Below are 12,644 nucleotides of genomic sequence, written 5' to 3'. Positions count from 1 at the left end.
AATACATACCATACTCATGGCTAGGAAGAATCAACATTGTTAAAATGTCCATACTACCCAAAGCAATATATAATTTCAATGCAATCCCTATTAAAGCTCCACTGTATACTTTAAAGGTCTTGAAAAAACAATGCTTCATTTTATATGGAATCAGAAAAAACCTCGAATAGCCAAGACATTACTCAGAAATAAAAACAAAGCAGGAGGAATTATGCTACCAGAACTCAGACTATACTACAAATCAATAGTGATCAAAACAGCATGGTATTGGCACAAAAACAGAGAAGTAGATGTATGGAACAGAATAGAGAACCAAGAGATGAACCCAGCTACTTACCGTTATTTAATCTTTGACAAGCCAATTAAAAACATTCAGTGGGGAAAAGATTCCCTACTTAACAAATGGTGCTGGGTGAACTGGCTGGCAACCTTCAGAAGACTGAAACTGGACCCACACCTTTCACTATTAACTAAGATAGACTCTCACTGGATCAAAGATTTAAAATTAAGACATGAAACTATAAAGATACTAGAGGAGAGTGCAGGGAAAACCCTTGAAGAAATTGGTCTGGGCGAGTATTTTATGAGGAGGACCCCCGGGCAATTGAAGCAGCTTCAAAAATACACTACTGGGACTTGATCAAACTAAAAAGCTTCTGCACAGCCAAGAACACATAAGTAAAGCAAGCAAACAGCCCTCAGAATGGGAGAAGATATTTGCAGGTTATGTCTCCGACAAAGGTTTAATAACCAGAATCCACAGAGAACTCAAACGCATTAGCAAGAATAAAACAAGGGATCCCATTGCAGGCTGGGCAAGGGATTTGAAGAGAAACTTCTCTGAAGAAGACAGGCACGCGGCCTTCAGACATATGAAAAAATGTTCATCATCTTTAATCATCAGAGAAATGCAGATCAAAACTACTTTGAGATACCATCTAACTCCAGTGAGACTAGCCTATATCACAAAATCCCAAGACCAGAGATACTGGCGTGGATCTGGAGAAAAGGGAACACTTTTGCACTGCTGGTGGGAATACAAATTAATACATTCCTTTTGGAAAGAGATATAGAGAACACTTAGAGATCTAAAAATAGATCTGCCATTCAATCCTGTAATCCCTCTACTGGGCATACACCCAGAAGACCAAATATCACATCATAAAAAAGATATTTGTACCAGAATGTTTACTGCAGCCCAATTCATAATTGCTAAGTCATGGAAGAAGCCCAAGTGCCCATGGATCCACGAATGGATTAATAAATTGTGGTATATGTACAACATGGACTATTATGCAGCCTTAAAGAAAGATGGAGACTTTACCTCTTTCATGTTTACATGGATGGAGCTGAAACATATTCTTCTTAGTAAAGTATCTCAAGAATGGAAGAAAAAGTACCCAATGTACTCAGCCCTACTATGAAACTAATTTAGGGTTTTCACATGAAAGCTATCACCCAGTTACAACCTAAGAATAGGGGGAAGGGGGAAAGGGAGGGGAGGGAGGGGGGAGGTGGGTAGAGGGAAGGGGATTGGTGGGATTACACCAGCAGTGCATCTTACAAGGGTATATGTGAAACTTGGTAAACAGTCTGCGAAGCTAGTGAATGATGCCCCGTGAATATATCAATGTACACAGCTATGATTTAATAAAAATAAAAACATAAAAAATAAATAAAATAAAAGGTGCTTTCTGAAAAGAAAAAAAAACGGTGCTAAGGGATGAGTAGCTATGATGATAACGTGGTGTAAAGGACATCAGAAACTAAGAAGTGGGAAGGGTGAGGAATAGAACATGACTTAGGTACAATGTACTCCATTCTGGTGGCAGGTAACTTAACTGTTGACTTCTGCATTATGCAATTCATCCATGTAACAAAAAACAGGTGTGTCTCGTAAACCTATTGAAATTTTAAAAAGGAAAAAAGCACTTTTTAAAAAGAAGATATTTTTATTTTTCCATTTTTAGGCAGTAGCATGATTTTTGTGTCACCACGGTGAAAGGGAATGGGGTTTGGTTTTGCTAAGCATCTAGAAGCTCTACAGCTGGTTACTGCTTGTGAGAATTAACTGGGACTAGCCAACACTGCCGTCCTGACTCAGTGGGCTGGCATGACACCTTAGCATGCTGGGACAGCTGCAACTGAGTGTTATTCCTAAATCAGCAGTAGTTGATGTGGAATGATCAAAGATTGAGCACTAGGGCCTCGGACAGTGATTCCTGCCTGTAATCCAAGCCCTGTTGTGAGGGTGAGTTGGAGGACTGCTTGAGGTCAGGAGTCCAAGATCACCCTGAGCTGGAGTGAGAGCCCTATCTCTACAAAAAATAGAAAACTTAGCAGGCTGTGGCGGTATGCACCTGGGGTCCCAGCTACTTAGGAGGCTGAGGCAGGAGAATTGCCTGAGCTCAGGAGTTTGAGGTTTCCTTGAGCTATGATGACACCACTGCACTCTGCCCCTGGGCAACAAAATGATAAATTGTTTAAAAAAAAAATGAGCTTACTCATCTGAGGCTAATTGTGTTGTAAACCTGATCAGGTATAGATGATAAGCCTTTATCAAAGTCTACACATTTCACCAATTATAAGGACCACTGGACCACATGAAGAGCAAAGCTAGACAGGGAGTCCCTGCCCCTCAAAGCCATCTGGCTTCAGGTATTTTAGCTGCAAGGTATCTGAGACACCACCTTCCCTGATTCGTCCAATACTTCTTTTCCTCAACTTCCCAGGCCTCCTGTCAACTCACAGATTAAACACGAAGCACACTCTAAACACTTTTCTCCCTCTCTTTCCCTCTCCTGTCAATCTCCCTGCTTCCTTCCACAGCTTTATCCTTTACTCCACTTCATACTTTTAAAATTAGGGCATCTACCCCCTTGATGTTGAATGAGTAAAATATCAAAAGAACTGTATCGGGCAATTGCTTAAACTTGCATGTACAAACATGCTCATTCAGCATTATAATGATTTTGAAGGAAAATTGAGAAAACAACCATGTCTATTAAAATGATGATGTAGAGTTGTATTTATTGGTTATGGAATGTTAGCTACAATAAATTATATGAAAAAAATCAGGACTAAACATTATGTCTAATGTTCATTTTTTAGTTGTTTCAACAAATATTTACCATGCCATGCACTGTGCTAGCCATGGAGATTATGATAGGGAACACGGTCTTACACATGGGAGTTGAGTCTGTGGGAGATGCAGGCATTAATCAAATAATAGTACAAATAAATACATAATTTTAAAAATGTGTTAAGTACTATAAAGCAAAATACTTCGAATTATTGAAGATAGACAACCTAATGCAATTAGCAAAAATGGTGTGTGGTATGTGTACGTATATAAAAAGGCCAACATATACAGTATATATGCATGCGCGTGCGTGTGTGTGTGTGTGTGTGTGTGTGTACACTGTTGGTAGAAATGTAAATTCATACAAGTTCTATGGAAAGCAGTATGGAGATTCCTCAAAGAACAAAGAACAGACCTACCATTCTATCCAGAAATCCCACTACCACACATCTACCTAGAAGAAAGTGATCATTATATCAAAAAGACACGGGCACCTAAATGTTTATGCAGCACAATTCACATACAAACACAAGGTAGGACAATTAAGTTTGCGAACTCATCCTAGAAAAAGTGCTACATACCTCACTGTTGAATATCATTACTATGGTCAACTTTGAAGTACTTCCCTTGGCTATCTGGTGACTTCACCCTAGTGATATTCAGCAATGAGGTGTGTAGTGCTTTTTCTTGGATGAGTTTGCAAATTTAATTGTCAGACCATAAAACCAACAGTGATTGTCCCTGAGTAATCTCACTTTCTTCTTTTCTTTTCCGCATGTTATGAATCTTTTGCGATCACCATGGGTAACAACAACAACAATAACAAAGCTGCATTTAAAAAACTAATCTGGTTTGGGTGGTGTCTGTGGTTCAAAGGAGTAGGGCGCCGGCCCCATATACGGGAGGTGGCGGGTTCAAACCCGGCCCCAGCCAAAAACTGCAAAACAAACAAAAAAAAACTAATCTGATTTACTAAGCCTTGTCTTATTTAGTTTTCTCAGTTATATGTCAGGCTGCCTTTAGATTTAGAGTTACCAGCCCATTTCCATTTCCCCCTAAGACACTGGTTCTCAACCTTCCTAATGCCGCAACCCTTTAATACAGTTCCACATGTTATGGTGACCCCCCAACCATAAAATTATTACTGAAGTAGCAAAGAAAATAATTGATAAAATAAGAATTTATATTCTGAATTTAGAGTAAATAAAGATATATCACTCTGACACATTTCAAAGTAATAATAATAGGAAGCCTTTAGGTAAAAAGGGGCCTGGGAGACACCCTTACCCAAGGGACATGACTGTCTATCCAAGCCGGGGATCTCCTGCGTCCACCTTCTGCCAGTGCCCAAGGGAGCTTATGATTGTACTTGGCAACTCTTTATAATCAATCCTCTGCTAAAGCTGAAGCATCAGTTACATCTCCATACCACAGTTCTAGAAAGGCTAATAAATCATTTCTGATTAAACTTACTCCTCACAAAGATATACAGAACAGTAATTTCTGACATATTTTGAATCTTTGCTATTTTAACTTTTTTATGTATCCTGTACTTTGAGTAGTGCAACTCTTTTTTTTTTTTTTTTTTTTGAGAAAAAGTCTCATTGTGTCACCTGGGCTAGAATGGCATCAACCTAGCTCACAGTAACCTCAAACTTCTGGGCTCAAGCCCTCCTCCTGCCTCAGCCTCCCGAATAGCCAGGTCTACTGGAGCCCACCACAATACTCAGCTAATGTTTTCTATTTTTAGTAGAGACAGGGTTTCACTCATGCTCAGGCTGGTCTTGGACTCCTGAGCTCAGGCAATCCACCTGCCTTGGCCTCCTAGAGTGCTGGGATTACAGGCGTGAGCCACCGCACCCAGTCAGTAGCTCAACCTTAAGCTGCAGGATAAAACAATAGTGAAGCACTCTGCCTGCTACCTCATGCTGACAGTTTAGAGAGGCTCTTATGGGACCACAGATCTCTGCCCTACTAAGGGTACAAAGTGTCAAGGACACAGATTCAGTTTCCAGGTGCCATCATAAAACATTCTAAGGCTCACTATTCATCATCGTAATTCTTTTAAAAATTGCTTATTTCCTGTATATGGCCTATACTCATTGCCCAAAAAAACATTGTTTAAATAAGGGAAGAATAAACCAAGAAGAAAGTTCCAAAACATCTCCCAGATTCCACTGCTAACAGTATGCTAAGCACACACCGCTATATCTCTAATCTATGTGTAATAAACCACTGAGGTAATTTTACACATTGTTTGCTTCTTTTTAGAAACAAAAATGAAAAAGCTCATTCATAGCTTAAAAATAAGTAGATCTCAATTTAGAAGACATAAATCCAGATCACAAGACGGCACCTGATGGCTTCAAGGAGACAGTTATTTCTATTCTTTGAGCTGGGTGCTAATTACAAGATCGTGTTCATTTTGCAAACCTGTGAGTTGCACATTTATGATTGGTGCTTTTTCAGATTTTAAGGTTGTCTTAAAAATGTCTTAACAACTTCTGATTAAGTAAATCAACATTCCAAACAAATAAAGAAGAGGGGCACGAAGAGGAAACGTACATAACTCCAGCACCAGTAAAGTCCATTTTTATGTAGTGTTTAATTTTCAGTGTCTTAGAATATTCATTCATTATTTGTTAATGTGCTTTCTTTCACACAGATTCTTCCAAGTCCTTGATTGGACTAATGGGCATTCATTTTTCTTTAACAGCATTAGACCTAAGTTATAAATACAGTTTCGTGAATGAGTAAAAACTGGGGAAGTCATAGTTATAGTGACATGTTGCTATATTCATCTCTTGATATGACAAAACACCAAAGCACATGAGCCCTGCTTCCTATTAACTGATTAACCAGCGACAGTGTTGTTCAGAAACTTTAAAACCAAATGGACAATGAAGAAGTTACTTCAAAGTGAGATTGAAGACCAGGCACAGTGGCTTTCCTAGCACTTTGGGAGGCCAAGGTGGGAGGATCCCTTAAGACCAGGAGTTCAAGAACAGTCTGGGCAAGAGTTAGACCCCATATCTACTAAAAATAGAAAAACTTGCAAAGGGCAGTGATGGGTGCCTGTAGTCCCAGCTGCTTGTGGGGCTGGGGCAGGAAGGGGTCTCACTATGCCACCTTATTCTAGCCTATGTGATAACATGAGACCCTTTCTCAAAAAAAAAAAAAGGTAAGACTTAAGTATATATGAATGTGATTTCCTTTATCCTATCAAAGTTTTTTCATCTCTTTAAATACTTTTGTACGTTTTATTATCTTTTGATTTCATTATTGAAACCACAATCAGCACAGTAATGAAATAAATGAGGAAATTAATGCAACTACTTTTGCAACATAAGCTATGATCCAAACACCAAACTTCTCTAAATAGATATCCTTTCCCTTCCAAGGTGGGGCCATGTCAAGGGAGTTGACTGAGGGTGTTGGAGTCTGGGCACTTCAGAGAGCCAAGAAGCAGACGCCCAGGGCTGAGTCCTTAAGGTCTGTGATGTGAATTGGGAAGATTGACTACTGGATTGATAAATCCAAGGACAAAAACAAGGAGTCAGAGATGAGATACAAAAACCAACACTAATGAGAGCCTGCCAGTGCTGACGAATGAGAAGTGTCAGAACCAGAAAACACAAGGGAAGAAAGAATGAACTTGGACTATATCTTAAGCTCAGCCTACAGTACCAAGGAAGTGTTGATGTAATTCCAGTGTCCACATTTACAGGAGGCATTTAAAGCTGCAGTTAAGACTGGCAAATGAACTGTGCCCTTTCCCTTGCAATTCTCTGAGCATCTCTCCAGAGAGTTCCTTCATCCTGAATCTATTTAATTTCTAGGCCATCCAGCTAATTAGTTTTATTCTAGGTCTTCCATCTTTTACATTGATTTTACAATCAACATCAGGCTTCATCAGCATCCACTTCAGTGGTATTTTCTCCAGCATCCCATATATAGCTGCTCTTGTGTCATCTTATCTAACGGGATCTGGGCAGCATCCATCAGGAATCATCAATATCCATGAGGCATTGCAACAGGATGAAAATTTGAACTGAATTCATATCTGTTTCTTTTAGCTTTGTGCTTCCTTTTAGCCCATCAGGAGACATTCCTTCATGAAGGACCACAGAAAAATGAATGAGGGACTATTCATCTTCATTATATTATTGAAGTATGCAATTTATAATTTTTCATGCTCTTGATGCCATCTTCAAGGAGAAAGTCAAAGCTAGCCAACATATTCAGGTCCTTAGAACTTGTCACCACAATACCCCTTTCCCAAACACTATCTTGGATTCATCCTATGAATAAACTCACTCATACCTTTATTCTATGTGCTTCAGTTTTACAAGGAGCATGAGAAGAGAAGTCTTCTGCATGCACTCATTCTCAAGCACATCTTTCTATTCATCTTGTCAAGGTGGCAAGAGGTTACTACATTCATCAAGAAAACAGCACTGCAGTTTTTAGGAATTTATAGCTATATCTAATTTGTTCTCTAAACAACACTTGCATATAAATATAGGTTCATAGAATCTCCTCTCATCCTCTGATTTACCTTCTTCACTTCAAGAACATAATAAAAGGTCACTTTATATTTTGGGCAAGTATATTCCTCTCAAGACATACTACATTGACCTCCCTTTTAAACACCTCATTAGACTTTGGGTAACAAGCTACAGGACTCATCTCTTACATAGTTGTATAAATATATGTGTGTGTGATGTATAATAATACATATTATTCCATATACATATATCACACATCTATGTAAAATGAGTCTATAACCTGTACCAAATTCCAATGTTTATTATATACAGTAGAATCTCCATAAGTTGACCATCCAAGGGACTGTAATAAACCACTGAACATACAGAGGTGGTCAGCATAAGGAATTAGGCCTACTGTACCAATTGGTACATGTGATGCATGTCCAGTCTATGAAAATCAGGACAACTTAAGGAGGTGGTCAAAGTAGGAAGATTTTCAACTCTGCAGCTTCTACTGTATATGTTATGTATAGCTTATATACATATAACGTATGTGCTATACATGTTATGTATAGCACACATGACATATACAGAGGTGCCAAAAAAATGTACACACATTTTAAGAGATTTTGTTGGAAGTAAAATCATTCATTCCCCAAAAGTGTATGAACTGCAGATAAAGTGGATGTACATAGCATGTCTAGGTACACTTAACATAAAGGTATCTTCATTACACTTAACAAAACAGTATTCTCACTTTGAAAAGTAATACATAGATAACATCTCTTAAAATGTGCATGCACTTTTTGGCACCTTTGGTATATGCTTCCACATATCATATATTATGATATAATACGTAGACTTACAGACTTTCTCTTCCTTAACTTACTATTACTTATTAATTCAACAACACACAAAACCTTCTATGTGTAAGGCACTGCTATGGTCTGAGTTTTCCCAAAATGATACTTTGAACCCTAATACCCCACGTGACAGAACTAGAAGACTGGACGTTTGGGAGGTGACCAAGCCTGGAGGGCTCTTTCTTCATTAATGGCATTGTCACCCTCATAAAGGAGACCCCAGGGAGTGAGCTAGTTCCTTCCACCACACAAGGACACAGCGAGGAGGCACCATTTGAAAGCAGAGAACCAGTCCTCACCGGATACCAAATCTGCTGAAGCCTTGATCTTGAGCTTCTCAGCCCCTAGAACTGTAAGGAGTTTCTGTTGTTTATATAAGTTACCGAATCTGAGGTATTTGGTCAGAGAAGCATGAACAGAGTAAGACTGGCACCGCACCATGCAGGGTAGGAATTTCAGCCAAGACAGGCAGATTGGTTGGTTTCCTGTTTTGGTCCAGAGAAGGGATGCAAGGGCCCTTTGCTCCAGCTGAGGCTTCCCCAAAGCCCCTTATTCAAGCTGAGATTACTGAATTTTTAGCCAATTAAAAGCAAGTGACCAAAATCCTGTAAACTATAAGTTCCTGCATTAGAGAGTTAAGGACTTTCCTGAGCCCTTGCAGGCACGATCAGGCTTAAGCTCCAATTTGTAGTAATCTTTTCTTCATTTTAATAGTAAAAAAATGAAGCCAGGCATGGTGGCTCACCCCTGTAATATCCTAGCTCTCTGTGAGGCAGAAGCAGGAAAATCGCTTAAGGTCAGGAGTTTGAGACCAGCCTGAGCAAGAGCAAGACCTCATCTCTACCAAAAATACTAAAAATTAGCTGGCTGTGGTGGCACGGGTCTATAGTCCCAGCTACAGCTCTGTGGGAGGCTGAGGCAAGAGGATTGGCTTGAGCCCAGGAGTTTGAGGTTGCAGTAAGCACTGCCCTCTACCTAAGGAAACAGAGAGACGCTGTCATGCACAAATATATAAATAAATAAGTTGTAAAAAATGGTAAAAATCACACCTAAGGGTGGAGATATGAAATGCTAATGGTACATATGATACATGAAAAAGTATGTCAAGCAGCCATGCAGGTGCTAGAAAAAAACCATCCTATACATGCTTGGACATAATCCTTCCCTTTAGAAAAAGCAATTGGTAAAACCATTTCCCACACTACCCTCAGAAACAGCCAAGACTTTTCCTTTCCTGGTGTGACCCTCTTGTGTACAAACTAAATAAACTTTTTATTTTTCATTATTGCTACGTTAGGTGATATCTCGAGAGCATTTTTTATGCCCTTTTTCTTGAGCTGCTTGCTTCATAGGTCAAGGTCTTTGCTTTTTCCCTTCATATTTCACCTCCCACCAGAGGCCAGTGCAGGTGAATTTTTCTTCACATCAACTCCTGTTTTGATTTCTTTTCCATTTTCTCCCCACCATCCTAATTTAAATCTGTATCATCTTGTACCTAGCTAATTTCAAAAGCTTACTTCTAATTTATCTCCCTGAGATGGTCTGCAGCCTATTTAAACATGCTACTTTACACAGATATATTAATGTAATTCTCATAATGACCTGATGGAAGTTAAAATCACGATTCTCATTTTTCAGATAAGAAAGCTAAGAATTAAAAACTCAAAAAAAAAAAAAATTCTGCCCGAAGTCACTCAACAAGTCAGAGGTAACATAGAAATTTAACTGGCCATCTGACCAAATGCAAGTCCTCTTTCCCTAACACTAGACTGTCCCCCAGTCAGAGAAATGTCAAAGAGTAGCTGAAGTTTTAAGGCTGGCTTATTGAAGGTCTGTGTCATTTACTCCTGGGTGCTCATCGAGGCCTGGCCTATTTCTTCTCTCTCTCTTGTTTTTTTCTTTGATGGAGTCTCACTCTATGCCCTAGATAGAGTGCCATGGCATCATAGCTCACAGCAAACTCAAACTCTTGGGCTGAAGTGATGCCCTTGCCTCAGCCTCCTTAGTAGCTGGGACTACAGGCACCTGCCACAACTCCCAGCTAGTTTTTCTATTTTTGGTAGATGTGGAATCTCACTTTTGCTTAGTCTTGTCTGGAACTCCTGAGCTCAAAGAATCCTTCCACCTCTGCTTCCAAGAATGCTAGAATTACAGGTGTGAGCCACCACGCCCAGCCATTATCTATCTTGACAGGCTGTGTGATAAGATGAGATAGTAAGGACTGAGGGCCCCCAAACCAATGTGCATTTGTTCCTACCCTGCCACCACCCCTTCCTAGCTGTGCGCCTCACCTCAACACAACAGCAATATTAACTTAAAATCTCTATTTAAGAGTGAAGGGCAAGGTTGCCAAAGGGTTTAAGACACTCAGCGTGCAGCAAGTTATGTTCTCAATATTTATAAAATCTTCCTTGAGAACTTCTGTGCATTTCCATTGCTTTCAAATAACTTAAAATTATTTGCAGTTGCATAGTACAGATTTAATTATATGCATTTCCTTTGAATTTGTAAATAAAATTTAAAAAGTCATCAGAGGCCAGAGCCCAAGTGGGTTATTTGATCTAACTCCCAGCAAACCCTGACAGGCTCCTGATCTAATGAGGTCAAGGAGAGCATTTTGAGCACAGTTGAGTATCTTTTCTCTTGGATAACGAAGACAACTGATCACATTTGCATGATGAGAGCCATGATTGGTTTCCTTTTCATCATGGAAGGGACTTAATGAAAATCTAATCCATAGATTCACTCCCCTCCCAATCAATGCTCTCTTACACGATTCCCACTAAAATGGAAGGTTAAATATGGCTCCCTTTGCAAAAGCTAGCTGGTTAGGATCTCTTCCCTATAAAACTATTACCATTTTAGTGCCTGCCATTAAGAAGAGCTCATTTAGAACAAATCTTTTATTTTAATGTATAATTGGGTAATTTTTTCCCAACCCTCTAAATAGCAATTAATCAAAATAATCGGAGGATGTGCTGGATGCAAACAGCTTACAATCACTTTTAGTTCCCACCCCATGCTGCCCCAACTCCAAAGAAAAGTTAACTCTCTTTGGAAATCTATATACTTGACAAGGTTGTACCATAGTTTCATTTAAATGATCTCAGCCCCTGACCTGCTCTTATTTTCTCCCTGAATACTGTGTGAGATCGTCACTAGGTTTGTTTTATACCCATGCCCCAAGTGTGCAGTCAGGAGACTCTGTCTGCATTTCAGCCTGGTCCTTTTTAATCCTTAAAGGAATGTTCTCAGGCTAATGAAGAGAAAAAAAGAATGATTATACCTCCAGAATTCAGGCAAAACATTACAAAGCACGAAGAATTCCATTTCATTCTCCCACTAGACACACTGTCTGTTTTTACCCATCCTACGAAGAATTCCATTTCATTCTCCCACTAGACACACTGTCTGTTTTTACCCATCCTGCTGGTTAAGAGGAAACAGGTCAGCCTTGAAAATTGTGACTTCTCAACAGGTTTAGAAGAGCTGCTAAAATGGACGAGATGAGAAATGGTAGCAGAAGGAAAAAATCTGACCCTTGTTTTTGAAGCTTTATTTCCGTGGTCCGTTTGCTTATGAGCGATCTAGGGATACAGAGTGAAGATGGGGAATGGAATCAAATATTCTCATAAATCTGGTTTCCAATTGCCCCTTTCTGAGTTCTTGCAAAGGTAGACTCACTCCCCCAAATGCCCACCCTCTCTTCATCACCAGTGTGGTCCTTCATCTGGATTATAAGCAGAAAATCTGTGCCATCAAATGAGTACATTTAGGCGTTGTCTTCACACAGTCATAGATTTCACTTTCTTCTCCGTGTTATATAATCTTATTACTACCAAATGTCCTTCATTCCTGAATTCTTTCAAGGAAATGTTTAGCAGCCTTACGGTTACACCAGTTCTCCCTCCCTGTCTCATGGGTGATGAGAGGAGGTGTTTAGAAAAGGCACCCAGAGAGCCTTCCCGGAGATAAACACATTGCATTTCCATGGTGAATCCTACAGCCTCAACCAGAGACCCCCTGTTTACAGTAAGGCTCACCTCACTGCCAGCATTTGCTTTACTGGAGTGAATCGAACAAACTTCCTCCAAAGTCACATAATACTTTCTTTAAAACATGGGCTATCTCTGTCTGCATAAGATAGTTTTAAGAGAGGAAAAAAAAAATCTCTTAGAAGTTTGCTCTAATAATGCTGAATGCCTCCAA

General features: G+C 39.5%; 1 protein-coding gene across 3 annotated transcripts in view; it reads right to left on the bottom strand.

The window, feature by feature from the left end:
- The window catches only part of PLD5 (phospholipase D family member 5), a 400,042-nt gene that overhangs the window by 324,515 nt on the left and 62,883 nt on the right, over positions 1 to 12,644 (bottom strand). The window lies entirely within an intron of this gene.

Source organism: Nycticebus coucang, chromosome 10 (genome assembly GCF_027406575.1).
Source record: "Nycticebus coucang isolate mNycCou1 chromosome 10, mNycCou1.pri, whole genome shotgun sequence".
NCBI lineage: Eukaryota > Metazoa > Chordata > Mammalia > Primates > Lorisidae > Nycticebus > Nycticebus coucang.
This window is presented reverse-complemented; position numbering and strand designations above follow the sequence as displayed.